This window comes from Xyrauchen texanus, chromosome 48 (genome assembly GCF_025860055.1).
Source record: "Xyrauchen texanus isolate HMW12.3.18 chromosome 48, RBS_HiC_50CHRs, whole genome shotgun sequence".
In the NCBI taxonomy this organism is placed as follows: domain Eukaryota; kingdom Metazoa; phylum Chordata; class Actinopteri; order Cypriniformes; family Catostomidae; genus Xyrauchen; species Xyrauchen texanus.
This window is the reverse complement of record NC_068323.1, coordinates 10868078-10895199: the sequence shown is the minus strand read 5'-3', so window position 1 is coordinate 10895199 and position 27122 is coordinate 10868078. Positions and strand designations below refer to the sequence as shown.

The 27122-nt window shown below is 37.6% G+C and overlaps 1 pseudogene; it reads left to right on the top strand.

Moving 5' to 3' along the window:
• LOC127639573 (low-density lipoprotein receptor-related protein 1B-like) overlaps positions 1–27122 on the top strand; it is a 281174-nt pseudogene that overhangs the window by 34814 nt on the left and 219238 nt on the right.

The following is a 27122-nucleotide window of genomic DNA, read 5'->3' as shown; positions in this document are numbered from 1 at the left end:
CTGCTTTAGTAATCAGGAAACAGGCTTGCTGAATACAAAGCTTCTTACACTATGGACACAACAGTTGTGCTGCTTTTTATTGTGGCCTTGCTTTGATTAAAAAATTTTCAATTTCGTCTGAAAAGAATCAACTGGCTTGTCCATTAAGGTTGCATGTTTTGATGTCAAATGTCATTGCAGATACGTTGCAAATACAACGCAAATTATTATTTTAAATATTTAATATTTTTAGTGTTTTAAATTTCCTCAGTCGTGTCACGAACCACCTCGGGGCGCTTTGCATACCACAGTTTGAGAGGGACTGTTGTTCAATTCCTAGATCCAGTAATGCCGCTCCCTATAAGCAGAGTACGCAGTCTGCGTAGGGAACCAACTCCCAAGTGGGGCACCATCTTACCTTAGGAGGGCACCAGAAAGTCCACCGGCTGCCCTTACTCGCACGTTATATGTTATTCAAGGACCCAAAAAGAGTTGCGCTCGAATCACGCGAACCACCACGCTTATGTAAAAAAATGGTCTGCCCATGGTTTCCTAAGGTACTTCAAAGAATACCATAGTATTACCATAGCATTATGTCTAAAAAGGAATGGTAATACCATGATACTTTTTGGTATTTAGAGTTAGGGATACTTTTATTTTTGTTGGAGATTGAGATGCCAAACTTAAGAGTTAGAGATACAAATGATGGCTCATCGCAGATTATGATTTTCTAGCGCTGCACCCTATTTATTTACTGTCAGATCAAGTTTTACGGATGTAAATTAGTTTTTGTACATAATTTTCACTTCGGTTTTGTACATCATATTTCTCAGAATCATCTTTCATTAGAGAAAAATAGTTAGCACAGATTCGCAGTGTCTTTTAGACAGAATAAATTTTTTGGCTTCCGAAATCCTCGCCCACTGTGCAGTTTGGAACCGCAGAGGAACATTTCCTCTCAGCCGAGTCCAGCCCTCAGGTCTCGCATCCCTCTACAGGCTGTGCCACCAAGTGCCCTTCCATGGCCTTTTATCGTTGTCCAATCTTGGACACAATCCTCATTCTGACTGCAAAATGTCCTTAAACAAGCAAAGCAGCTGGTGAGGAACGAGATATGACAGGAAATGGACCATGTTTAGAGGAATTCAGCCTGTATGACTTCCCGGGCTGTCCCTCCGAGTGAAGACAGGCATCCAGTTGACATATTTTACAGCCTTAAAGAGTCAATTAGGGCAGAATACTTGGTCTGACACCTCAGTTTTTCTCTCAAACACAGACATATCCACTCAGATGCCAATCCCCCTGCCGTCCATCATGGTCATGGCATCATTCTATGAGCGAGATGGAAAAAGAGGCTGTTTATGGATGAGTGAAGTGGTGGCATTGTTTAGTGAGGCCTGATTCTCCCTTACACTCTCTTGGAAAAAGACACAAGGAGGGGCACACTTCGCTAAAAACACACCAACACCTTACAGAGGCGCATACACGCACATTAAAAGTCACACAGACTCATTTATTTTGAGTCAAACAACTATTAACATAATGATGTATAGATAGATGAGAAACCATGTTCTATTACACAATTGAGGGAGTAACATAATTGCTCTTTCTCCTCTTCTCTCTCTCTCTCTCTCTCATTCTCCTAATCCTCCCTTATCTGTAGCTTCTACTGTCACATATACAATAATACACTGGGAATGAACGTATGAACAGATTAGAGGGGTGAGGATGCATGAAAAGAGATTCCTTAAGACTAAAAATCAAGGGGGCTTCTGTTGAGAGCGAGAGTAATTTCTTTAAACAGGTCTACATATCTACTTCATAAATATTTGCTTCAGCTAGTATTTCACCCCAAAATGAAATTCAGTCACGCTCATGTCCTTCCGAACCCGTATTACTTTCTTTCTTTATTTAGAATATTTTGTAGAATTTCTGAGATTTCTCTTGATAGATAGATAAACAGTCAAGCTCTGAAACTTCGAAATTAACACTATAAAGATACCACAAAAGTAGTCTATACGACTCATGTGCTATATTGCATGTCTTCTAATGCCATAATATATATTTGCATGAGGACAAGACGGAAGTGAAAACACAGGAAATCAACATGTTGCTTCCGAAAGTTCACATACCTTGAAATCAACCCCCAAAAGCTAAATTATTGACAAATGACAACCCCTGTCAGACATTTTTGTATCAGTTCACACGTGATCAAATTTCCCTCAAGCAATACTAATCATGAGTTGCGCTAGCAAAGTCTGAGACATGGGATCTGGTCCCACGAGAACCAGGAAGTAATGTTCACATAAACAATGGTGAAAGCAACTCGGAAGTTGTGTTTTCGCTATTAAATTATATGTTTTCTCCACTGACGATTAGGTTTAGGGTTGGGTTAGCGGGTAGAGTTGATAAAATCTGCATTCCTGTTGACTGTATTACATCATTTACTTCTAATAATACAACCCGCCTTTGGCGACATTCTGTGGACATTTCACCCGGAAACTGGAGCTCACATGCTTTCAACAACACTCCGAACACAGACCAATTTCAGCTAATAACTTTTGAACTACAGAAACCCAATTCACCGCGCAATGAGTCAGGAAATATAAGTCATTATTTTCTGAAAGTTTTACCCTCTGATGTTGTTATCAAATCTTCACGCTTGTGTGAATTCAAACATGGCACTTTAAGATGCATTAATCCAGATTTGACTTTAAAACTTTACCAAAATATGCTTAGAGGATATATTAAATATTCACAATATATTGATTTACCTTGTTATACCATTAACATTAAGGAACATAGTGAATGTTGCGATGATTTAATGTACTTTTTTTTTGCCAATTAAGTTTCCTAAAGATTGTGCATCTTTAGACTATTTTTTGCTTAATTAACTATGGATACAATTGTAAAATAAAATTTTTATTGCAAAGGAACTATCCAGATATGGTGTAGTGTGGTGTTCCTGAAAAGATACATTGTGTGCCTGCGAGTTTAAAGTGTCTCTTTCTCCATAGCCTCAACTATATCTCGTTAAAATTTGTTAGGATGGAAACTGAGCAACGCATCCTTTTTAACAGAGAATAATCGAAGAACTTCATTATAGTAAACTTGATTTTTTTTATGAATAAAATGTAAGTGGTGCTTGCCCATGGAAAACTTGCCACCACATTGTTAGGATGTTGTGTGCGGTTGCCAAGACATTGCTATTTGTTTGCTAAGGTGTTCTGAGTAACTTTTAGTCTGCTTGGGTTTCTTGGTGGTTGTGACAAGGTGGCAATTTACTGTTCCAAATCCAAAGAGCCTTCCCAAAAATCTCTTTGATATTCTGGCCTCTAGAACATGGCTCCGGTACCTCCTTCAATGTACCTCTAAGGGATTTTGTAACCTTTTTTTATCGTCCACCAGGCAAATATTGTAAGTCTAATCAATTAATAAAGTAGTAACATACCTCTTCAAAAACAAGCCTCAAGTAATTTGAGAGTTCCTTCAAGTTTGTAGTGCAAATAGCGGGATGATTTACATGCCAAAGTTCCAATCCATAGCCCCATGAACCCAAAGCAATAGTGATCCTTGCCTTAGCTAGTTTACTATGCTAAAATGATGTTCTCTTATGCTTATTTAGCTCCCATTATAAACTTTTATGCAATTTGAAATCATTTTGGAAACTGAAGCGAGACAGTCTCTTGAGTTCAACTAATCAGAATTCAAAAAGAACAAAAGGTAGCCCAATGCTTATTTAAGCGTACAGAAAGGGACCGGAATCATTTATCTCAGAAAGTCACATTTGTAAATCTGATTATGCGAAAATAAAAGCATTACATATATCAGATGAAATTAGTAAATTCTCTGGACATCTAATGCATGAGTTTCATGAAATATCTTTTGATTGAAATACAAAGCTTGGATCCTTCACCAAAGGTTTTTGTGGTGACATCTGCCTTAAGATTTCCGTTTTTAAAATGGTGACTCATAGCATAAAGACAGCTGGTGAGCCTGTATTCTGTCATTTCATGGACCCAGAATGCCCTCTGATTGGGAATGGAAGACCAGTTCTTATCTAATACTGGTTCCATTTTAAAATAGTAATTACAGGGTTCTAGTTAAAGGAATATTCCAGGTTCAGTACAAGTTAAGCTCAATTGACAGCATTTGTGGCATAATGTTGATTACCATAACATTTATTTCGACTCATTCCTCCTTTAAAAATAAAGAAGAAAAAAAGCAAAGGAAAATCGAGGTTACAGATTTTCACTTTTCACTACAGATGAGGCACTTACAATGGAAGTGAATGTGGCCAATTTTTGGAGGGTTTAAAAATGTATTTTTGTGGTAATCATTATTATGCCATAAATGCTGTCTATTAAGCTTAACTTGTATTGAACCTGGAATATTCCTTTAACTGGAATTAGACCTTGAATTGCTACATTTCTTACAATTTCTACCTCTGATGTACGGTAGATTGTAATGATAAAAGACCATCCAAGAATTTTTATACAGGAAAGTCTTATTTTGTTGACATTTTTCCAGTCTTAATCCCCTCGATTCACAGAAAATTGTACTAAAAGCTGTTGCAGGTTATTGCAAGAGCATGTTTGTAAAGCTGAGTATGAGCTGCAACCGAGAAAAGAGAGCTTGATTGATACCGTAGAAGCAGAAATGATGTGTTACTCCAAACATCATTTGAAGTAAAGATTTATTTGATGTAAATCACATTTTTCCACCGGAGCCACATTGAAGCTGTTTCAAAACATTCCCGTGAGAAGCTTGCAGACGAAAAGAAAAGTGTCAAGGAAATTTGTAAAAGGACTCTCAAGTTGGGTTGGCCCAAAAGACTGAAACAATGCAAAACATTTCAATAGAAATTATACTATAATTTAGACCTAGAAAAACAGCAGAATCGTACATATTCTTATTCATTTTACTTCAAAAATGTAGTTGAATTAAATATGTCAAAATCCTAAAATTGTGTTTATTTCCAAACATTAAATCCCATATGTCTAATGTGGTGTCTCAGTTTGTGAACCCCAATATGTGTTCATGTTTACAATTAAGTGCTAATATGTGAATGAGCCATTTTGCCAAAACAAAGAATTCTGTGACTCATTTATTGTGATTAGAAATAGTTCATAATGCTGCATATTAAAACTTCATTTTGGGTTATTCAATTCATAAACATGCTTTGATTTCCACTACAAAAATGCATTACACTTCTCTTTTTTGGACCCTGTTTTAAAAGTCAGTTGAATAATTAGATTTTCTTTGGCAGAAGTTTGAGCATGCAAGACTAGCTCATCATTACCATGTCACATCTCTATGGCAACCACATATGATATTTCATAATTAATAGTTGGCAGAAAGCCCACATCCTTCCCACTTATTTCCGAAATAAAATGATCAATTTGGGCCCCACGTATATGGCATAATTGAACAAGTTTGCGGACGTTAGGATTGATTAATTGCGCAAGAGAGAAAATGCAAACATCTCTTCAGAGTAATAGCTTTTACTGTTCATCACCGGCACTCATGTTGATGAAACTAACTGGTGGCGGTGATCTCGTGCCGCAGGAGTTGCCGTTAATGTTTAGAGTGAGAGAATAGGCAGATGGAACACCGTTGTGTAATTAAATATCCAGATTTGGATGAGGATATGCCTGTGCTTATTAAATGTCACTCACCTTGTTATATAAAAATATAAATATCAAGATTATCCTATAAATGTTTTACAGTTGTGTGCTGTAGGACAACTTCATTAATCAATATGAATTATGTCACCAAAAAAAATTAATTAGAGAATTAATCCAGTCTCTGCTTATTTTTCTAAAACATGCTTATAAGCTTGATTCTACCAGGATATGGCCCAAATCTTAAAATGTCCCTTTCTATTGGTCAGTTCATTTCATAAACACATGGAATACACTGTATTGTCACTGTAGACAAATTACTTTTATTGCTATAAACCAATTAGTCAGTTTTATTAAGAAATATTTCTTTGACATGAAGGAAACTAGTTCTTTTTTTTAGATTTAAAAAAAGTAAATTTTAGGTTAACTGCTCAATTATTTATTTATTTATTTATTTTAACTTTGTTAGAATTTTAACCCTCATGTTTTGTTTTTAGCCCCCTCTGTTTTTTCACATTGAATTCGGAAACAGCAGGTTGACTTTTTATGAGATAAACTCAGTCTGTGCTTGCCGAAATTTGAATCGGTGCCCCCAGAGGCCGAAGCGGGAAGTATGTGTGAACAGAAGAGCACATGTGAGCTCCAGTTTACAGGTGAAATGCCTACAGAGGTGTGCCAAAAGTGAGTTTTAAAGTGAAGAGGAATGCATATTTTTTTAAGGGTGTATCTCAATCTGCTCCCTATCCCGGGAACTCGAATTCGGCCAATGGTTCAGCAAGGGTGTTCATCCACTGAACATTGGGACATTAATGACTTTAATCACCTGCGATACGATATCGAGCTTACACATTAATACACAGCTGGTATTAATCAGTTAAAAACATTACTGTATAAGGATCAGTGTCGTGCATTTTCGTTATAGATATTTCAAACGTACAGTGTAGATATGAAAAGTAAATTACATAAATAAAGAAATACAAATGTAATGGATTGTATTGTTTTATTTTTCTAGCGACTCTTAAATTTAAAATATTGTTTCCCTTTCTTGGTTATTATAAATGAAAGACATTCAAATAACATCTCTTTTAAAGTGAAATTTGAAAATAAGGCTTCATAGTATAACACTTGTGCTCGTCTTCTAACAAATTTACTTCAGAAGACATAATGATGTTTCTGGTAAGGGAACATATTGAGCAACAATTTTTTACAAATTTGCAATTGGGACAGCACTAGAAATGGCCGACTTCTTGATCAGTGCCCAGACTTCTGAACTAGGGAGCTCATTGAATCACTCCCTAACTCTTTTCCCAAACTCCAACACCAATCCTAAAGCTTATGGAGTAAAAATGTAATTTAGAGGGAAAATAAAACCTCCAAATCACACTTATCACTGCTTATGGATACATGATTACTTTAATGGTTTCAATGTGAGACCAGAACCTCATTTAACACATTGCTGACACAACGCGCTGTCGGTCACACCACTGGAGAAGGTAAACATTATTGAGTCAATGTAAAAATGTCTGATGGGAGATGTTGCTTGTCAGTAACTTGGCATAATGGGGCTGATGTCAGGGTACTGGAACATTTGGAAGCAGCATTCCAACTTCCCATGTAATCATGTTGGAAATTATTCATATGCTACATGTACGGTAACACATACCTTCCATGGCAAAATTCCATGGGCGAAGATGGTGTGGGCAGACATTGAGCACGTGTGAAACAAGAAAAATATAATTGTCAAGCAGCATTTTTGAATGCTGCACTTTGTACTCAGTGAGACTTATGTTAATAAGAAACTCAACGCTAATATTATATCATTGTCCATTGTGAATATTCAATGTAGCTGTTTGTAAAGCACAGCCCACACTTAGGACACCGCCAAATCTAGAAACGTCCTACTGGTCAATGTGGCGATTTCACCTGTCAAAGTTCACCACACTTGAACTCAAGGCAAAATCAGCATGAGCAAAGCCACCGGATGTCCATCGCGCAGATTCCCATTGAGATGACTGTATTTCGCCTGTGGAATATTAATGTGCAAAGGTATGTGTGACCACACCTTAAGACTTTTGGGATGGTGTACGCACTGTCAGTTCACTCCTCCCTGTGTATTTGAATTTGTTTTAGGTATTTTTTAATTATGAGTTTTTATTAGTGGGGTCAAATTGACCCCATACAAAAGCAACCTTACTGTACATCAGTCACATTTTACCAAAGTGTCTACTTTGTGTTACAGAAGATGGCTAAAAATTCCATAACTTTTGCCAGTTGAGTTTTATTAAAGCTTGGGGGTATGCTGTATGATTCAGAATGTATTATACACATCATAGTCAAGGCTTTTGGGTGTTTTATCTCATCTGGCCATAGTAGGAGAACTGCGATACAAAATTTCAGACACTGCCAGAAATTCATTGAAGGATAAGATTCATCACAAGTGCAATTAATCGGCCACTGGTTAACATGTCACACTATGCCAGGAAAGACTGCCAATTTTGCCATACGACAAGTAAAATCTTTTACAGTGTCTGAAATTTGTACATGAAAATGATGGCTAAAATCGTACAATGTGCACACAGCTTAAGTTAGAGGAACTTCAAAGGATTTGAAAAGGAAAATAAGCTGAAATCATAATTTTTGGACAAATTTAGCACAATTATGGACTCTAGGGCCCCATGTATAAAGACATTAAAATCTTAGTAATGAAGTAATAATCAGTACCTGGTTAATATTAACTGCAACTGTAAAATAACAGTTAAAATGTAACAAAAAAATGATGTAACAGTTAAAGTAAGAGCAAGCTGTTTGAGAATGCAGCAAGATGTTTTAAGACATTCTTGGCACAGTTAGAGATGGAAGAGACCCACCTTACATCTAGTTGATCAGATCTAGTTGCGGGTCAATAGCGGCACATTAAAATGTTCGATTCACATCAAGGAGGGCCACCAAACGGGGGGACTTTATTTATTGGACAACTGGTGAAAAGTCATCAGTAAAGCCGAATCAGGTGATGTTTGGCCTTTTGGCCAAGGGTTTCAATGATAACTTGTTCAATAACCAATACGAAATCTTTCACCTGTCTGACAGCTGACTTTACCATGTCATGCAGGGATTAACAGCCATGAAACTACATGTTAGTTGATCTGATTCTGGAGAGTGTTTGATTGGACACTAATCTGTGTAGTGTAGGATGAGTCATCAATATGTTTGGTTAATGTATACTGTATGCACATTTCCTTAGCTTTAATTGCTACGTTACCAAACTGAGGAAAACACAAAACTACCAGCCAGAAATTGTCAAAAATCACTCTTGATTTATTGACAAACCTAAAGCGAGTATTTGCGATTGAGTTGCAAACAGATTCACCTGCCAAAACACTGCTTTTGTAAATGTTCATCATTTGAACCTGTTTCATATCCTTATTCAGACATACCCATATTTCATACGTTTTCATAAAATATATTTCCAAAGCAGCTGTCAGGGATGCGCTCAGCATGTACTATTTTCCCAGGTACAAAACAAGCAGCCACAGTGTCAGAGAGCTGTGAAGAGAACCACATTAGGCATAATGTGTGAGAAAGCCACGCTGAATTTTAAGATAAGCTGATGAATAATTCATGTTTTTTTAGTGAGGGAGATTGTGTGTGTGCTTTTGCTCAGAACTGGCTTATGTGTAAGGTAAGGGGCCTGGTTTGTGTTTTGGGAGATAATATCTTGATAATCTCTGCCATTGCTGGAGAAAAATGAAGGCCTCTGTTTAAAATCAAGATGAGACATATAATGAAGGACTCTTTAATATGTTTGCATTGATTTTTGTCTGCCTGCTTGAGGATAAATGCAGCTCTCTCAAAGACATGCCCTGCATTATGATCTGAGATAGAGGATTACGGACCGGATGCACTATGTATCTTTTTACATGAATTGCTTGTACTGCGTATGGCTGTCATGAACTAAACCTGTGACTGATTCTGTTTTCCAGTGATTATTTAATGGGACAAAAGTAGATTGTTTTAAAAGATGTAATGAGGATATGGAGAAGTGTAGCCTAATATATAATAATAATAAAAAGAAATTGCAGTAAAAATGTCCAAACATCATTAGAACAGGATACATTTAGTTGAAAAGCAAAACTGCATATTTGTTTTCAGAGAATTTACACTATCTTGGTATAAACAATGGCATGGTCACCCTGATTTAATGAGAACTGCATGACTGTGCCAATATTTCCGTAAAGTGATGTTACGTGGTATTCTCAAACATATCACTGCAGTTCTGAGGTGAAATGTCCATTGTGTGGCGCTAAAAACAAGAATAATTTTCTTTCAAACAGATGACGTTATTAAGGTTTATGATCAATCAACAGTTTTAAATCAACAAAACCAACCTCTCTACCCTAAACCTAACCGATATGTCATTAAAAAGCAAATGTGAGATGAAAACGCGATTGCTGATGCAACCTCGGTCAGGACTCGTACCCTGGTTCTTTGCATTGCAAGTGCAACATTCTATCAGTTTAGCTATCATACGATGTGATCACACTCGAACTAGCGTTTAAATGCTGTAGTTACGTAGGGTTAACTTTAAAATATGTCCTTTTAAGTCATGCACTATGCTAAAAGTGTTTTAAGGTCATAAAATAACATTGTGTCAGAAACAGGGCGAAAAGTGTTTATGAACTGACAACCTGCCGTTTTACTCTTGATTTTGTGAAAGGGAATCAACAGACTGATCTCACAGTGAAATCGTAAACAGTAGGTTGAATTTTCTTTAGCTAAAATTGGTCTGTGATTGCTGAAATTCAAAACACTGCCCCCAGTGGCCAAAGCAGTAAGTGTTGTTGGGCGTATGTCCACAGAGGGGCGCCAAAAGTGAGTTGTGAAGCGAGTTGTTTTTAACTCTACAGGATTTAATACATTGAAGAAGAAGCATGTTTTGTAAACTGCACCCCCCAACCCAAACCTAACCATCAGTGGAGTAAAAACGTAATGCTAGAAGGAAAAATTAAACCTTCGTATAACGCTCGCCACTGATTATGCGAACACAATTACTTTCTGGATTCAATGCGGGATCTGTACCCAGGTCTCCTACGCTTCTAACTCAAGGCTCTTCCGGTTGCACCACAGGGGTAAGTAAATGCACTGGAGCCATTGCAAAAATGTCTGAAAGGAGATGTCGCTTATCAATGAGTTGGCATAATGCGGCCGATCCTAGGGTACAAGAACTCTCCAAAACACCACGCCGACTTGTTTTATGATCATGTTGGAGTTAAAGTCGTTTTTGTTGTAGCACCTCATTTCACCAGTAAACTGCCTCAATAGGAAAAACCATGTAAAAATAATTTTCCAGAAATGGTCTGTTAATGCATTTCAGGTTGGACATGTCTTACTGTGTTGTTTTGAAATGATTTGTGTATATCAGACACCAGATATGTGCACCATGCTACAAGATGAATCCAGTTCACCATGGGTTTGATGACCTCATGAATTCAGCACTGATACAAACCATCTGAATATATGAATCGTCTGAACTGCCACGGAGTCCCATACTGCAGTGATAGCCAGTAGCTTTTTAGGACTTTCTAAATGTCTACTGAAAATGTAGTCCAGCTGCTGTTAGATTTCAGAGCTATTTTACAGCCCATCTTTATTGTTAACAGACTTTAAAGCTGTAAGCTGTTAACATATATTGGCTTTGAGTCTTAACATTGCCAGAGTGTATGTCCAAAAACATATTTTCATGTACACCAACACTCGGGACAAATGAACAGGAGATTTCTTTTTGAACTTCCTGTCTTCTCTGTGAGCTTTCTTGTCCTTTCTGTTTGTGCGCTTTCGGAATTCAAGTTGGGAGCAGTTGTAATCACAAAGCATAATGTTTTCGCACATCACACTGCCCTGCCTATCAGCTCAGCAGGAGGGCCAAAAAAGGGCCTTCACAAATCTACTGTCTTGAAGTTTTACTGTTATGTAAAATGTGCTCACTTCGTCTTGCCAGCTTGAAAGGCTTGTAGCTTCTCGGCATGTCTCCTGCACTCCTTTTGTGTTCTTTTGAACTGCTTTTAACGTCAGGAAGATGGCGTGTGATGTACAAAATCCATCTCTACACTCATCTCTTCACTTTACTACATCCATCTCTGTTTACAATAATGCAAATAAGGACGAAAAGAAATTCCAACAAATGCTAGGACTGTTTGGCTGAGTACCATCTTAAAGTACCTCAGTGCGATGCTAGCGTGTTACTTGGGTATCTATGGAGCACTAATGCACTTTTGCAAACTTCACCAAAAAAGAGAGCACTTTTCAAGTAGATTGTAAGCTACTTGAAGCTATGGTTTTAAACCAATGTGGAACATTTAGCCAAATGAAAGAATACATGTTCTCTTTGAACTATAATAAGACTGATATTAGATGATAAGACTGCAATTGTATTACGAAACACAATTCCACTTCAGAGTAAACATAGATCAATTATTCAAACTTTTTTAGAACTTTTTTTTCGAGTTCTTGGGGTTTTTAACTTATTTGACAATATATTGAATGTTCACAATATATTAGTATTTTTTTTTTTGTGCTTATTTTAAATCAAATTAAGCAAAATTGTATCGCAATGATGACTATTGCACATCATATTTGGATAATATATTTTACCAGAGTGGTGGTGGCGTAGTGGTCTGAGGCACATAACTGGTAATCAGAAGGTTGCTGGTTCGATCCCCACAGCCACCACCATTGTGTCCTTGAGCAAGGCACTTAACTCTAGGTTGCTCCAGGGGGATTGTCCCTGTAATAATTGCACTGTAAGTCGCTTTGGATAAAAGCGTCTGCCAAATATGTAAATGTAAATATATTTTGATTAATATTTGTGTATGTTTTGTGTAGGAAAGGACTATATTTTTGTAAATGGTGTTGAATAAAGTTGAACAATAAATTGAATATTTACAATATATTCAGAATTTTTTTGCTGGTGGAATAAATGTAATAAAAAGCAGTTTGAATATCGCAAATAATATTGGGATGATATACATTGACATATTTCTTATATGTTTTTGGTTAGGGATTGGACGATATATTGATGAATCATGAATATTCATGATATATTTGTTATTTTTTGCTGGTGGAATAAAATGGCACTCATGAATATTGCACATCTTATTGTACATTATATCAATATCCTTTCTTATTCTCTCTGTACATGCTTCCTTTAGGAAGTGTGTTTAAGAATCATGGAGTATCATTTCACTGTTATTCAGATGATATCCAAATGAATAGGAATGCATTAGTTCCCCTGCTGGCCTGTCTAAATGATGTGAAATCGTGGATGTCTTTAAACATTTTAAGTCTCAATGACTCGAAAACAGAGATAGTTATGTTTGGCCCCTCTGAGATGGATGGCTCTGTCAATGTTAATTTGGCACATTTGGCCCCTTTCCTTAAATCTTCAGTTAAAAATGGGCAAATAGGCTTTTTATGTGACAGCGCACTTAAATTCGATAAAAAGATGAACAAAGTCGTTAAAACTAGTTTTTTCAATTGAGATTTTTAACTAAGGTAAAGCCTTTCCTGTCTTTTAAGGATTTTGAAAAGGTTATCCATGCTTTTATTTTTGCTCGCCTGGATTATTGTAATTCCGTCTATATAGGAATTAACAACGCTTCCCTTGCAAGACTCCAAACGGTCCAGAGTGCTGCAGCCAGTCTGTTGACAGGGGCCCGTAAGCGTGACCATGTTACTCCTATTCTACGCTCTCTTCACTGGCTGCCACTGGCAGTTCAATTAGAATTGATTATAAAATACTTATTTTCATTTTGTAATCCCTAAATTGTCTAGCGCCTCCCTACCTTGCTGACCTGTTGCATATGCACACTCCTCAGAGATCCCTCAGATAGTCTGATCAGAAGCTCTTGATAATCCCTTGGACTAAATTGAAGATGAGGGGCGACCGAGCTTTTGCGGTAGCTGCCCCTAAACTGTGGAACGGTTTACCTATTTATAGTAGATCAGCATCAACAATACATGATTTTAAAACTAAGCTGAAAACATATTTTTTCACCTTGGCTTTTAATCAGTCCTAGAGATTGTGCTTTGTATTTCTGTATTATTTGTGTGTTCTATGTGTATTCTATTGCTAGTTTTACCCTTTGTGAATATTGAAATGATTCAACACTGCACATATTATTTGGATTATATACAGTCAATTTATATATGTTTGTATTTGGTTTTGGGTCGGGACTCTCATAGTTGATCTCTAATTGCACAGTATAAACTACTGTATACTATTCATTATCGGAGAGTCTATTTGCACCCCTGTGTAAATAGCATCTGCCACACAGTGCAGCTATTTGCACCCCAATAGTCTGGTGGAACCATGGAAATATACGACAAACTATACAGCAAATGTCGCTGCTGTGGCGTGGGGTGTAAAGACTGTGTGTGAATGTGTAGCGCTGTCCTAGCGACTGTGGTTTGTCTTAATATTTCCTTTAATATTACATAATACTGGTAGCTCAGCAGGTATTGACTCTGACTACCACCTCTGGAGTCACAATTTCGAATCCAGGGTGTGCTGAGTGACTCCAGCCAGGTCTCCTAAGCAACCAAATTGGCCCGGTTGCTAGGGAGGGTAGAGTCACATGGGGTAATCTCCTCGTGGTCGCGATTAGTGGTTCTCGCTCTCAATGAGGCACGTGGTAAGTTGTACGTGTCTCACGGAGAGTAGCATGAGCCTCCACATGCGGAGTCACTGCAGTGTCATGCACAAAGAACCGCATGTTAAGATGTGCGGATTGACTGTCTCAGAAGCGGAAGGAACTGAGACTTGTCCTCCGCCACCCGGATTGAGGCGAGTAACCACGCCACCACGAGGACCTACTAAGTAGTGGGAATCGGACATTTCAAATTGGGAGAAATGGGGATTAAAAAAGATCTACTTCTTAATACTACTTCAAATAATAGATAAAAATGAATGTAAACCTTGATTCAGTGATTTGGTCAGGGTGAATGTCAGGGAGTGAGGAGAAAGGTTTGATCCGGAGGCGGGGTCTCTCGATCACACTCATTCCTGTGGCTCGGCATCGATTGTGTGTAGATTACATCACTGTATTACTAATAAATAACCAAGATTATTTTTCTAAGGTAAGGTTAAGGTTATGTTTAGGGGGGGTAGGGGTTAATTTAATGTGTCTGTGGGATTCTAATTAAACACACTGCAGTAATGCCCGTACTGTCTGTTGGTATTTAAATACGGGTCCAAATAGTATCTGACACTATTTGCACTGGGTTGTAAATACCAAATAGCATTATTTGCACCAGGGTGAAAATAGCATCTGCCTTTCATTATACTGTCAACCCGTATTCATTTACATTTACATTTATTCATTTGGCAGACGCTTTTATCCAAAGTGACTTACAAAAGAAATTCCGAATTAACATATTCTATAATAATATATCCATTCTCAAGATAAACTTGATACATTTATAATGACATCTCATGCATTAGCTGTCATTTTTCATTCTCTCCCCATGTCACCCCTCCATCCCTACCTCTTCCTCCAGCGTGTGACATCGAAGAATTCCTCTGTGCCGACGGACGCAGCTGTGTTTCAGAGAACTGGCTCTGTGACGGGGAGCTAGACTGCCCTGACGGCTCTGATGAAGCATCGACCATATGTGAGTCTACCCACCCGAACACATTTCCACAATGTTCATCACATAAACATCACATATGCAATATCAATATCAACCTATCATGTCCAATATAAACATCATAAACATCACATGACTTATATCAATATACATTTCTTTCAGTATGGAATAAGATGGTTTAAGCAGCATGGCATATTCACTTCTAAATAAAGGAACCTGTAGTTTTTGAGCTTTAGCTGACTTGAGAGTCTCTGAGTGCGCTTTGAAGGACAGGTTATTCTTTATAACCTGTCAATGAAATTTTCGTGTCTTTCAACTGAAAACAATTTTACTTCATATTTTTACTATGGAAATTAATGGATTTTAAAAATGACTTAATCCTGTGCTTCAGTGAAAATGGGAAATACACTCATAAATATGGTTGAATGAAAAACGCTGAGCCCTCTAAGGGGCTACGAAGCGTTAGTTGAAAGATTGTTTCCTGAAGCATTATGTGGCTTTTAAACTACATTTGAATGACGATTCTGAAAAGGATAAAGAGAAGAAAAAAAAACATTTTGTATGTATGACAGACTCCATAATTTTCTTTTTTAAATGTATGTGTAATAATTATTTTTATTCGATGTATTATTATGTATGCAGAAAGGAACAATCTTGGCAAGCTTTTTATGAGATTACAAAAAAATCTAATGTTAAGGTCAGTTGCCTTCTGCAAAACAGAAAAAGAATATATATATAATGGTAAATCAAGGTAATGTTGTAAAATTGCACCAGTTGGACTTCAAAGTTATTTTGTCTGTAAGCGGCAAATATGAATCCCCATTAATCCTGACAGTTGGGCAATTACAGGATACCTCATTTAAATAAGCGTAATCTTTTTATAGAGGATCATCAACAAGGTTTTTCTTCGTACATATGCACGCCCAACTGTATACATTATCATTGCCGACACACGTACTGCCGTGGTTACTTTGATCAGTTTGTCATCTCTCATCTGTGAACCGCATCTGCGATTATGCAACTCTTCCCTGCCATTCTCTTAATATTCATCCCATTAATCACACTAGATCAGCATGTACAGCAAACTGTTCTCAAAGTGGAAAGCAGTAGCAGAAATAAAATAAATGTGTTTTTGTGTATATCAAAGCCACAGGAAAATATGCCCTGAAAGCCATGTGTGGAAGTAAATTCATGACTAAATTCTTTGAAGCATAAAAGCATGTTGAATTGCTCTAATCTGGAAAAAATGAATGCATTGAATTATCAGAGCTTACATTTAACTGCATTTAATTTACAGTGCTTGCATTTTGAGTTGCTGAAATTTAACATGCTTGTATTTTTAAGCATTGAATATTTCATTTGGAAACGTTTCACAACTAATTTCATTATAAAAATTCAACAACAAATATTCACCTTCCAAAGGGCATTTCCAAAATATTCAGTTAGTTTGAAAATACCATCTTGATTTTTCGACAGGTCAAATTCAGCCCATTCTATCTCGCTTAACAAAATTCACTTCCTCAAATTCAGTGGTTCAAATTCGGTTGGAAGTTCAACCTTCTACATCCGGGAACTGCAGGAAAAGCAGCAGAGTACCGAGGCACAATCTCAACCTGATGCTGTTCGGTCTCACCAGTAGGTGGTGCAATGCAGTCTGGTGTTGACTGCTGAAGACCAAAGCTACAGGTGGAGAGAACAGCCGAGTATGTTTTGATAGTTTGTTTTTCAAAATTGTTCATAGGTAGAAAATAGATAGATATTTGTAGGTGGGCATGAAACACTCCTTTCCACTGATTGGTCAACACGCGTCATCATCAGTTCCTTAATGACATGCAACAGAATAATCCACCGCTGCTCAACTTTTATTGCAACTAGATATTCTCTCTCTCTCATTAAGCAACCGGACTAAGAAAATGCCTGTGACACAAACCATACTAGTTAGGGAAGGTTCTATAGACAGGGCTTCGTGCCAACATTCTTCTGCATAGGCATGGGTTCTGCAACCTACATGTGCCAGAGATATATTAGTTGTCCGTTTTAGAAATAGCCTATTGATGTCCCTTGCATCTGCACACAAAATTACTTAGCCTACTTATTAGACACACAGCCTATTTTATTTAGCTCTCAGCTAAATCAAAAAGTGTGGTGAGGCTGTGCACAGCGCAACCCAATGGACCACATGTAGCAGATGCCTTTACATTATAGTGAATCACAGAGCCGTATGTGGAATGCATTGGCTTTTTAAAAATGTTTATTAAAAGGTTTCTGATACATTTTTAATACATTTTAATCCGATGTTTGAAGAGCTGATTGCTGTGTAGGTAGGCATTACGTATAATGTAGTAGGATGACCAGTCCCAAATTGGAAACTTTTTTTTTTGTCCATGGCTGGGTTTCACGAGGCACTAAGTAGAACGTTAGTATCACTAAAGTAGTACTTAATCTCTACGGCGCATTTCCCAAAATGCATCAAATTAGTAAAGTAAAAACTTTGTAAATTATCAAGGGCTTTGAACCGCTCTAAAGTCATAAGTGCAACTTAAATGTATCTTTCTCTCATTTTTGCAGTTTATCTGAGAATAAAGAACGTTTAAGAACTTGTATTGATATATTTGGATAATTGGAAAGCCATAGCCAGAAACAAGGCTTTGGGTGTGCCAAGGGAAAACTGTTTTCAAGAACTGTGAACATTTTTGTAATTTTAAACATATTTAGCCCCACTTTACATTATAACGAATTTATTAGCCTAAACAAATTAATGACACTTTTATCAATGGAGTTGGTAGGCCTGTTAATATATCCAAATATTAGGCGTAATATTAATCATAAAATGTGATTAAATTATTTTAGAATGTTACATAATTATTTTCCAATATCCAGAAGACAAATGCACAGGTAAACGAAGGGACAATTTGCTCTAACTGACAAAAAGTAGTACACCAGGTTTTACATTCACTGCAGTCAACACCCGACTGCATTGCACCACTGCACATTGAGAATGAACAGCATCAGGTTGAGATTGTGCATCGGTACTCTACTGCTTTTCCTGCAGTTCCCAGATGTGGAAGGTTGAATTTCCAACCGAATTTGAACCACTGAATTTGAGAAAGCAAATTTTGTTAAGCGAAATAGAATATTTTGGAAATATTCTGATCAGTTAAAAAAGATCTAGCAATCTTACTTTAAGTAGACTGAAGGATAGTCTGTTCTGAGTTTGGTGGATGTAGCTTGAAAGTTCTAGGAGGAGTTAGATACAGACATTTGGGATCTCAGAAGAATAAGAAAAATAACAAGTTTAAATAGTAGAACATTAGAACAGCTTTGACAAGATACACATGCATATATGCATACAGGTGTCTTCAAATTATAGCTTGATGAATAACTTGTTGGCGAATTGTGGGGGTGGCATAGGCGTGTAATGTAACTTGTTGTATTGCTGTTGTGCCAAGGTCTCAAACTCTCGTAATCCAACATCCATGCCTTAACAGTCTTTGTTTCCAAAGAACTTCTTCATAATTAGTATTTTAGCAAGGCCTCCCTACTGCTATGTTGTTGTATTGGAGGGTGGCCATGTTTGGAGCATCTGAAAAAGACTAAAAACAATAGAAAGTGCTGAATTTATGAGGTTACATCACCCCCCAATTTTTTCCAGGTCCCATCTTGACTTTTGCTGCCTAGATACCTTTGAACATCTCTGGAGATAAAGAAGCCCTTAGAGAAAGAGAGAGAGAGTTGGGATATTTTTAAACAATTCTCCTATTTGTTGAATTACATATTCTCTTTTTACCAGGGTTATGAAAGTGGAGCAGAGGTCCATTGGGAAAAGCCTTTTAAGGGGAAACCTGTATATGTTTCCCTTATCCCAAACTGTAAAAAAAAAAATGGTGATCGTTGACAAGGAAATTGAAAGTTAAGAAGGCAAATAAACTACAGGCCAAGTGTTTCAGAGCCCTTGTTATGGATCTAGATCAATATTGTTGTTTTGACAATGGTTTATTCTCCCCTGCGACACTCTAGAAATGTTAGGCACTCCAAAGTCATTGATTCACAAGAGACGCCTGCTGCCATGTTAAACTCTCATGTGCTTAAGAGACATGTTTAGGAGGAACTGTGAAGGGATTTAAATATTAAAATAGCTTTGCTCATCATATTTATACACAATGCCCATATGAATTTGGTTATGGGGGTGAGCTACAGTTTTATGGTGGCTTTTAAATATATTTATGCAGTACAGAAATGGAAAACAAGCTGGTAGGTAGCTGTGCAGTGTGTAAAACCTCACTCTCCTGAAATCAAGAGGTGCACAAGAGGTGCTGTAGCCTTTAGGATCCTTGTTAGAGCACCCGCCTCCCACGCCGGAGACCTAGGTTCGAATCACGTACGGAGCGGGTAGAACAAGAGTGTCACATTGGTGCCGTGACCCGGATGGGAGTGAGGTTTAGAGGGGTGAGTGTAACGGGAGCCAGCTGGTAGATAGCTGTGCAGTGTGTAAAACCTCACTCTCCTGACCTCAAGAGGTGCACTAGCGACTGACGTTAGAGGCTGTAGCCTTTAGCCTCCTTGTTAGAGCACCCGCCTCCCACGCCGGAGACCTAGTTTCGAGTCACGTACAGAGCGTTACATAAACATAAAAAAAAACAATATTCGTTGTGGCCACCTTTGCCTTTAAAACAGGCCTAATTCTCCTAGGTACACCTGGACAGAGTTTTTCTTGGTTGTTAGCAGAAAGGATGTTCCAAGCTTCTTGGAGAATTCACCAGTTCTTCTGTCTATTTCGGCTGTCTCAATTGCTTCTGTCTCTGTATGTAATCTCAGCAGGGGTGGAAAGAGTACTGAGAAATAATACTCAATTAAAAGTACTTCAAAAATTTAGTTTGAGTAGAGTAAAAGTACCCTGTCCAAAAACTACTCATGTAAGAATAAAAGAGTAGCTCATTTAAAAGTACTCATGAGTAGTGAGTAGTGAGTATTGAGTACTGAGTTGCGATAGCTTTGCCCCTTTATAATAAAAACTCTATTCTGCAATTTAAAAATGTAACTTTACATTCCCTTTCATGGCTGTTTTCCAGAAAGAATAAAAAAATAGGTATTTTATAGGTGTTTGTGATTGACAACTTTTAAAATACATCACTTATCTATGATGCTGTAAACACTACATAAATCTGATTTTAAAAAGTAAATAAAAGGTTACTTCCATGTCTTCAGAAGTGATATGATAGGTGTGGGTGAGAAACAGATCACTATTTAAGTCAATTTTTGCTAGATATTCTCCTCCCTGCTCAGTCAATCTCCACTTTAACTTGAACTTTCTTCTGTTTTGGTGATTCACATTCTTCATGCATATCGCTATCTACTGGGCACTTAAAATATAGTAAAAGTAAAAGTATAACATTTTTAAACTACTTAAAAAAGTAAAATTCTTGGTAAAAAGTAGTTATACAGAGTATTTGTAATTCATTACTTTACACTCCTGAATCTCAGACTGACTCGATATTCAGTTGGGGGCTTTGTGAGGGCAATGCCATCTGTTGCAGGGATTTTTATTTTAGGTAAATATTGTGTAAAATATGTGTTCATTTAAAAGCAATTTTTTTTTGTACAGCTTTGTAATTAATTTCAATATATACTAAAACATTTTTTACCATTAAAAGTGGTATATGTTAACATAAATGCATTATTAAGTTAAGGTTAATAAATGCTGTAATACATTGTCCAGTGTCAGTTTATGATACCTTATATGCATTAACTAATGTATAACAAATATAACCTATTTGTAAAGTGTTACAAATAATATTTTAAGTGTATTTGCATTAAATTTTATTATTTATGTGGACAATTCTTTAATTAGGGGAACTTTTCTGTCACATATGATGAATAAAGTTTCTAGTCTCAAAGAACAAATGTTAATAGCTTTAAACTTCTTTATTGTGACTCTTTTTCCTAATGTTTAAGAGTCTCTTCATTTGACGTCCCTTATATAATATGTGGTATTTTATGTTGTGACGAGGAGGAGGGCATGGCCGGGCCATGATGGAGCATGGCCGGCACTGAATCAGCCAGTCAGCGGGAGAACGAGATAAGGGGCGGCCGGAGACGCCGGTTGAGAGAGAGAGAGACACACGTGGCCACGTTGCATGTGTGTCTGTTTAAGTTCATTTTTTACGATAATTTCCGCATTAAAATTTTGTGTTGTTTGTTCAGCCAGTTCCCACCTCTTCCTTGCCCAACCTTTACCTTTTACATATGTGTACAATTTGATTATTTATTTTTTTTAAAGATTCTCAATCTCTAATGCTGCTTTCATCACTATAACTCCAGGCATTTTAGAGAGCAAATGAGTTTTTCAAAATACACAAAGGTTTATGGCATGAACAGATCTTGGCTCCGGGCATGTGATGAATTTTAACCAATAAAAAAAAAAGGTTTACATTATTGAGATAAGTAATGAAATGTGCCCCATATGCAATAAAAACTCATATATGGGCGGTACATTGTTGACTCTGATTTCGAGATCAACAAAATATCAAAAACTCCCATTGGTTGACCACTATTTCTATTCCCTCTTTTCTCCAGGCTTCCAGCAGGTAAAGGTGAGGTGTCCCGTCAATCACATCCAGTGTCTCGGCACACAAAGGTGTGTTCATTTCAGTAAACTCTGCAATGGGGTGTGGGACTGTGAGGACGGCTACGACGAGGGTGTGCACTGCCGCGGTGAGTGCTGATTGGCTGCTAGCCTTTCCATGAGCATGAGATTTTTTATGCATCTTTATAATTTGTTTAGTTAGTTTTGTTATATAGATATATACAGTACTGTGCAAATGTTTTAGGCACATAAGATGTTTCACAAAAACATTTGTTTTAAGATGGTTATTTATATCTTCAGCTTTAGTGTGTCAATAGGAAAAATACATTTTAGACTGCCAAACATTACTTTTGCAGATAGAAAAGATTAGAATAGAAGAACTGGGCACTCTGCAAGAGATGGCATGGACCCCACAGAGCCCCCCACTGAACATTGTGTCAGTCTGAGATTACATAAAGAGACAGAAGCAATTGAGACAGCCGAAATTGACAGAAGAACTGTGGCGAATTCTCCAAGAAGCTTGGAACATCCTTTCTGCTAACAACCAAGAAAAACCTTGTCCAGGTGTACCTAGGAGAATTGGGCCTGTTTTAAAGGCAAAGTTGGTCACACCGAATATTGATTTAGCTTTTTTATGTTTATTTTGTATGATGTTAAAATATAAATGTGTCAATTATTTTTAGACATCCACACTTTTGCACAGTACTATATATATCTATATCTATATATATATATATATATATATATATATATATATATATATATATATATTATATTAATTTATTCAGTCACATCAGACTAGGTTTGAACGATCCTTTATTCTGGAAAAATGTTCAATTCTTCTAGGTTTCATTGCCTGCTATCAAGAATGGGTTTGAGTAAAGTGTTTCAGAGAGAGGGAAAGGACAAAGCACTTTCTCTTTCCACGTTTTCATGTTCGTGTGTGTGTGTGTGTGTGTGTGTGTGTGTGTGTGTGTGTGTGTGTGTGTGTATGAGAGGAAGACAGATTGCTAAATGATTAAGGACATATCTTGGCACTTTGCTGTAATGCCGTATGTTGGTGTGCGATTATGGCATTATGCCCAATGGTCTGCACATTTCGGTCCTTCTAACTAAAGCAGAAGTGATGTCATACATCAGCATTCTGTAGAAATCAATTTGACCTACTGTGGTCAAATCCCTCAATTCCGACACCTACCACTTTGTTTCTCACCATTTAAAGGTGACGTGTGTCATTTTTGTGCAACTAGGGTCACCAAACGGAATAAAAGCTAGCATCTCAAACACTCCCCTAGCTTGACTTTTGTTTGATAAAACGCCCCAAACTCCATTTGATGAATGTATGTCACGTTCACATAATCAATAATGAGTGCAATTTAGAGGTTGCATTTACACTCTTAAATTACTTTTTTCACTCCATTGTTGGTTAGGTTTCAGGTTGGGGTTTGGGTTGGGGCATATGGTTACTAAATTGTCCATCCATCCATCCAGCTTCAACCGCTTATCCGAAGTCGGGTCCCTATCCCGAGCCACATTAACCAGCTCTGACTGGGGGACCACGAGGCATTCCCAGGCCAGTGTGGAGATGTAATCTCTCCACCTAATCCTGGGTCTTCCCGAGACCTCCTCCCAGCTGGACGTGCCTGAAACACCTCCCTAGGGAGGCGGCCAGGGGGCATCCTTACCAGATGCCCAAACCACCTCAACTGACTCCTTTTGATGCAAAGGAGCAGCGGCTCCTCGCGGATGATTGAGCTCCTCAAGGGAGAAGCCGCCACCCTTCTGAGGAAGCCCATTTCGGCCACTTGTACTCACGACCTAGTTCTTTCGGTCATGACCCAGCCTTCATGACCATAGGTGAGGGTAGGAACAAAAATTGACTGGTAGATCGAGAGCTTTGCCTTCCGGCTCAGCTCTCTTTTCGTGAAAATGGTGTGATAGAGCGAGTGCAATACCGCCCCCGATTCTCCGGCCAACCTCCCGCTCCGTTGTCCCCTCACTCGTGAACAAGACCCCGAGGTACTTGAACTCCTTCACTTGAGGCAATACCTCCTTCCCTACCTGGAGTACGCACTCCATCGGTTTCCTGCTGAGAACCATGGCCTCAGCAGGAATCTGAGGCTATGGTTACTAAATTGTGCAAAAAAGAAATAAAAAATACTTTTGGCACCACTCTCTAGACATCTCACCCAGTAACTAGAGCTCACACATGCCCATTTGTTCAACAAAACTTTCATCTTTGACCACTAGGGGCAGTGATTTAAATTTTGCTAAGCACAGACCAATTTCAGAAGCAGAATTTTCGACCTACTGTCGCCGAATTCACTGTGAGATCAGTCTGTATAAAACACAACTCCCATGCTAACACACATAAAAAGAGCCAGTATTAGCCTACTTTACAAAAGCTGTGTCCCAAACGACACACTATACACTATGCAGTTACACAATATACTATGCACTCAGCCATGTAGTGTATGAATTTTCAAAGTGTAGTATCGTCCCAAATGGAACACATAATGTTTTTAAAAATGTGTATATGGACAACTCAGCCTAGTTTATGTCCAAAACCCTCTGCAAGCTTTGATGTATTGCAGCCACAAAAGTTTAACTGTTCAGATGCATGTGCTACAACGTTCATGTCTAGAGAATACAGTATGTGCATTTAATTATGGCTGTAATAAATGAACATATGGATGTGTTCATCATCCTCACCTTCAGGTGAACCGCATGAGATGCTAGCGTGCATACGCCAGGATTATTTCAACGGAGATCACTTGGAAGGTGAACTTTTACATTTACATTTTATGCTGCATCTCAATCTTAGTCTAGGTCCTATTTCAAAGTAAATAAAATATGTAGGTTTGGGGTGGTAAGTATGGAAAGAGTCTCTCCTGTGAGGAACACATAGGGGATGTTTTGTTCCACTGTAGTCTGGTTTAGAATTGCTCTCCACGCACCTGTCATAACTGAGCATTCATGATTTACATTATTAGTCCGCAGAGCAGATATCAGCTCTCTCTCCTGGAGGTATTCGAATCTGGGACAGGTAGAGAGAATTAGCTAGAAAAGAGCAAGAGATAGCACCAGAAGATGTTTTCTGCCTTCTACCTCACAGCACATACAGATGTGGCCATTGCTTCTTTTCATGCACTTTCTTGCGACTTTCATGCGTCTTCATGAAATCAAAATATACCCCGTTTATTTTCATAATACATAACTTTGGTCTTTTATAATTACAAACTCAGAATAAATGTCGTTCTTTTGTAGAACACTAAACAAGATGTTAGGCAGATTTCTTACACTGCCCTTTTCCATGAAAACAAAAATTAATGATTAAGGACACTTTCGAGCAATTTGTGGAATGAGGCATAGCTTTTTGTAGAAGTGCAATGTAAAACTCATCCCTTCCACTTTATGCGACTCTGAAATCCCAATGCGTCTTGTGTCGCATTTGTAAATATTTTACGCCTTAAATGGCACCTAAAGACGTGTCATGCCAGAATGGTTCTACAGCGGAGTAAAATATGTTATACGATTTCATAAATTTCATGACATAAATTTCGTTAAATTGTCTTCTCAAAGCAATCGCATTGGTTGGAATACAGTGCTCATGGCACTTGTCAACCATGATCTCATGGGAAATCAACAGGTTTCTGTAAGTTCATGTATGATGGAATTAATCCCAAGAATTAATATCAAGTATCATTCACCATCAGACATTTTTGCATCAATTCAAGCATGAAGATATTTCCCTCTAGTGCTACTGATGCAACCTCCGAGACACTGTTTTTTTTTCTTGAGGAAACTAGGAATTAATAGCGTTTACACAAACTGGGGAATGTAATTCTGAGGTTGGATCTTTGCTTTAAAATCACATTTGTTCTCCAATGATTCTTAGGTTTATGGTTGGGGTTTGGGGGTGGAGTTAAAATACACATTACTGTTGACTGTATTAAGTCATTTAGAACTTAAAATACAATTCACTTTCCATCATTTGCTAACTGGAGCTCACATGTGCCCCCATATGTTCAACAACAGTTCCAGCCACAGCCACCGTAGTGCAGTGATTCGACTTTCGGTGAGCACAAACCAATTTCTACCTAAACAGTTAGATCTGTCCGAACACTTTTATCTTACTTTTTTGTAATTATTTTATTCTCATTTTGTGTTCTACGGAAGAATGTCGTAGAAGAAGACAACTTTCCATATTGGAAAATCTTTCCCTATAATGTGATTGGCTTGAAATATTTGAGGAGATAATAAACTTTGGTTGGTCACACTGACCTTAACTATTACTGTGTAACTACATGTTATTCTGCAAAATATCCACATTTGCTGCTACTGAGGTTGAGCTAAGGGTAGGTTTAGGAGTAAGGGTAGGGCTAGGATTAGGGGTTAGAGTTAGGTTTTGGGGCAAGGGTTGGGTGAGGGTTAGGGGTAAAGTTAACAGTGTAACTACAAATGTAATTAAATGCAGGTACTTTAAATGTAATTGCAATGCAACAACATGTATGTACATAATAAGTACATTGTATTAACTGGTTAGGGTACACAGTAGTTAAGGCCACCTAATATAAAGTGGGTCTCTTTGGTTTCTATGTGAATAAATCCAAGTAAACAGTCTTACAGATATTTAACATTTACTTGAGCTTCAAACTAACAGTGATAAAGTACTTGTATATTTTATTTAATTTTGCTTGGAGAAGCAAATCAAAGAGAGCATATTTTGGACCAAAGCGTGTTCCTTTGCAACCTTTTCTTTGCACCCCCCGTAACAGTGATAAAGTACTTGGATATTTTCTTTTATTTTGTTTGGAGAAGCAAATCAAAGAGAGCATATTTTGGACCAAAGTGTGTTCCTTTGCAACCTTTTCTTTGCACCCCACCCCCTCCTCCCGTCAAATGTGTGGAGATTTATTTTGTCATTGAGGAATGGAACTTGCCTAGAGACAAAAAAAAAAAAAGAGAATAAAGAGATTTTAGCTGTGTGGATGTGTGTGCGAGTGTATGTTGCAGTACGATCGCTTATCTTCTCTTGTTTTGGACCTTCTCACACAGATTATATTTAGATCAATAGCCCCGATAAGGACATTATATCATTTGTATTATTATTCAGATAGAGTGTGCTGGTGTCACGCTGACTGAGTGTAGATGTGTGAAATGAATAACTTAACAAAGATGGTAAAGAACAGGATAGAAGATAACAGCATTGAAGACAAAAGAGAGTCACACATTTAATTAACTTCCCTGAAAATGAACATGTACACTCATACATACAGAAAAGAACATAATTC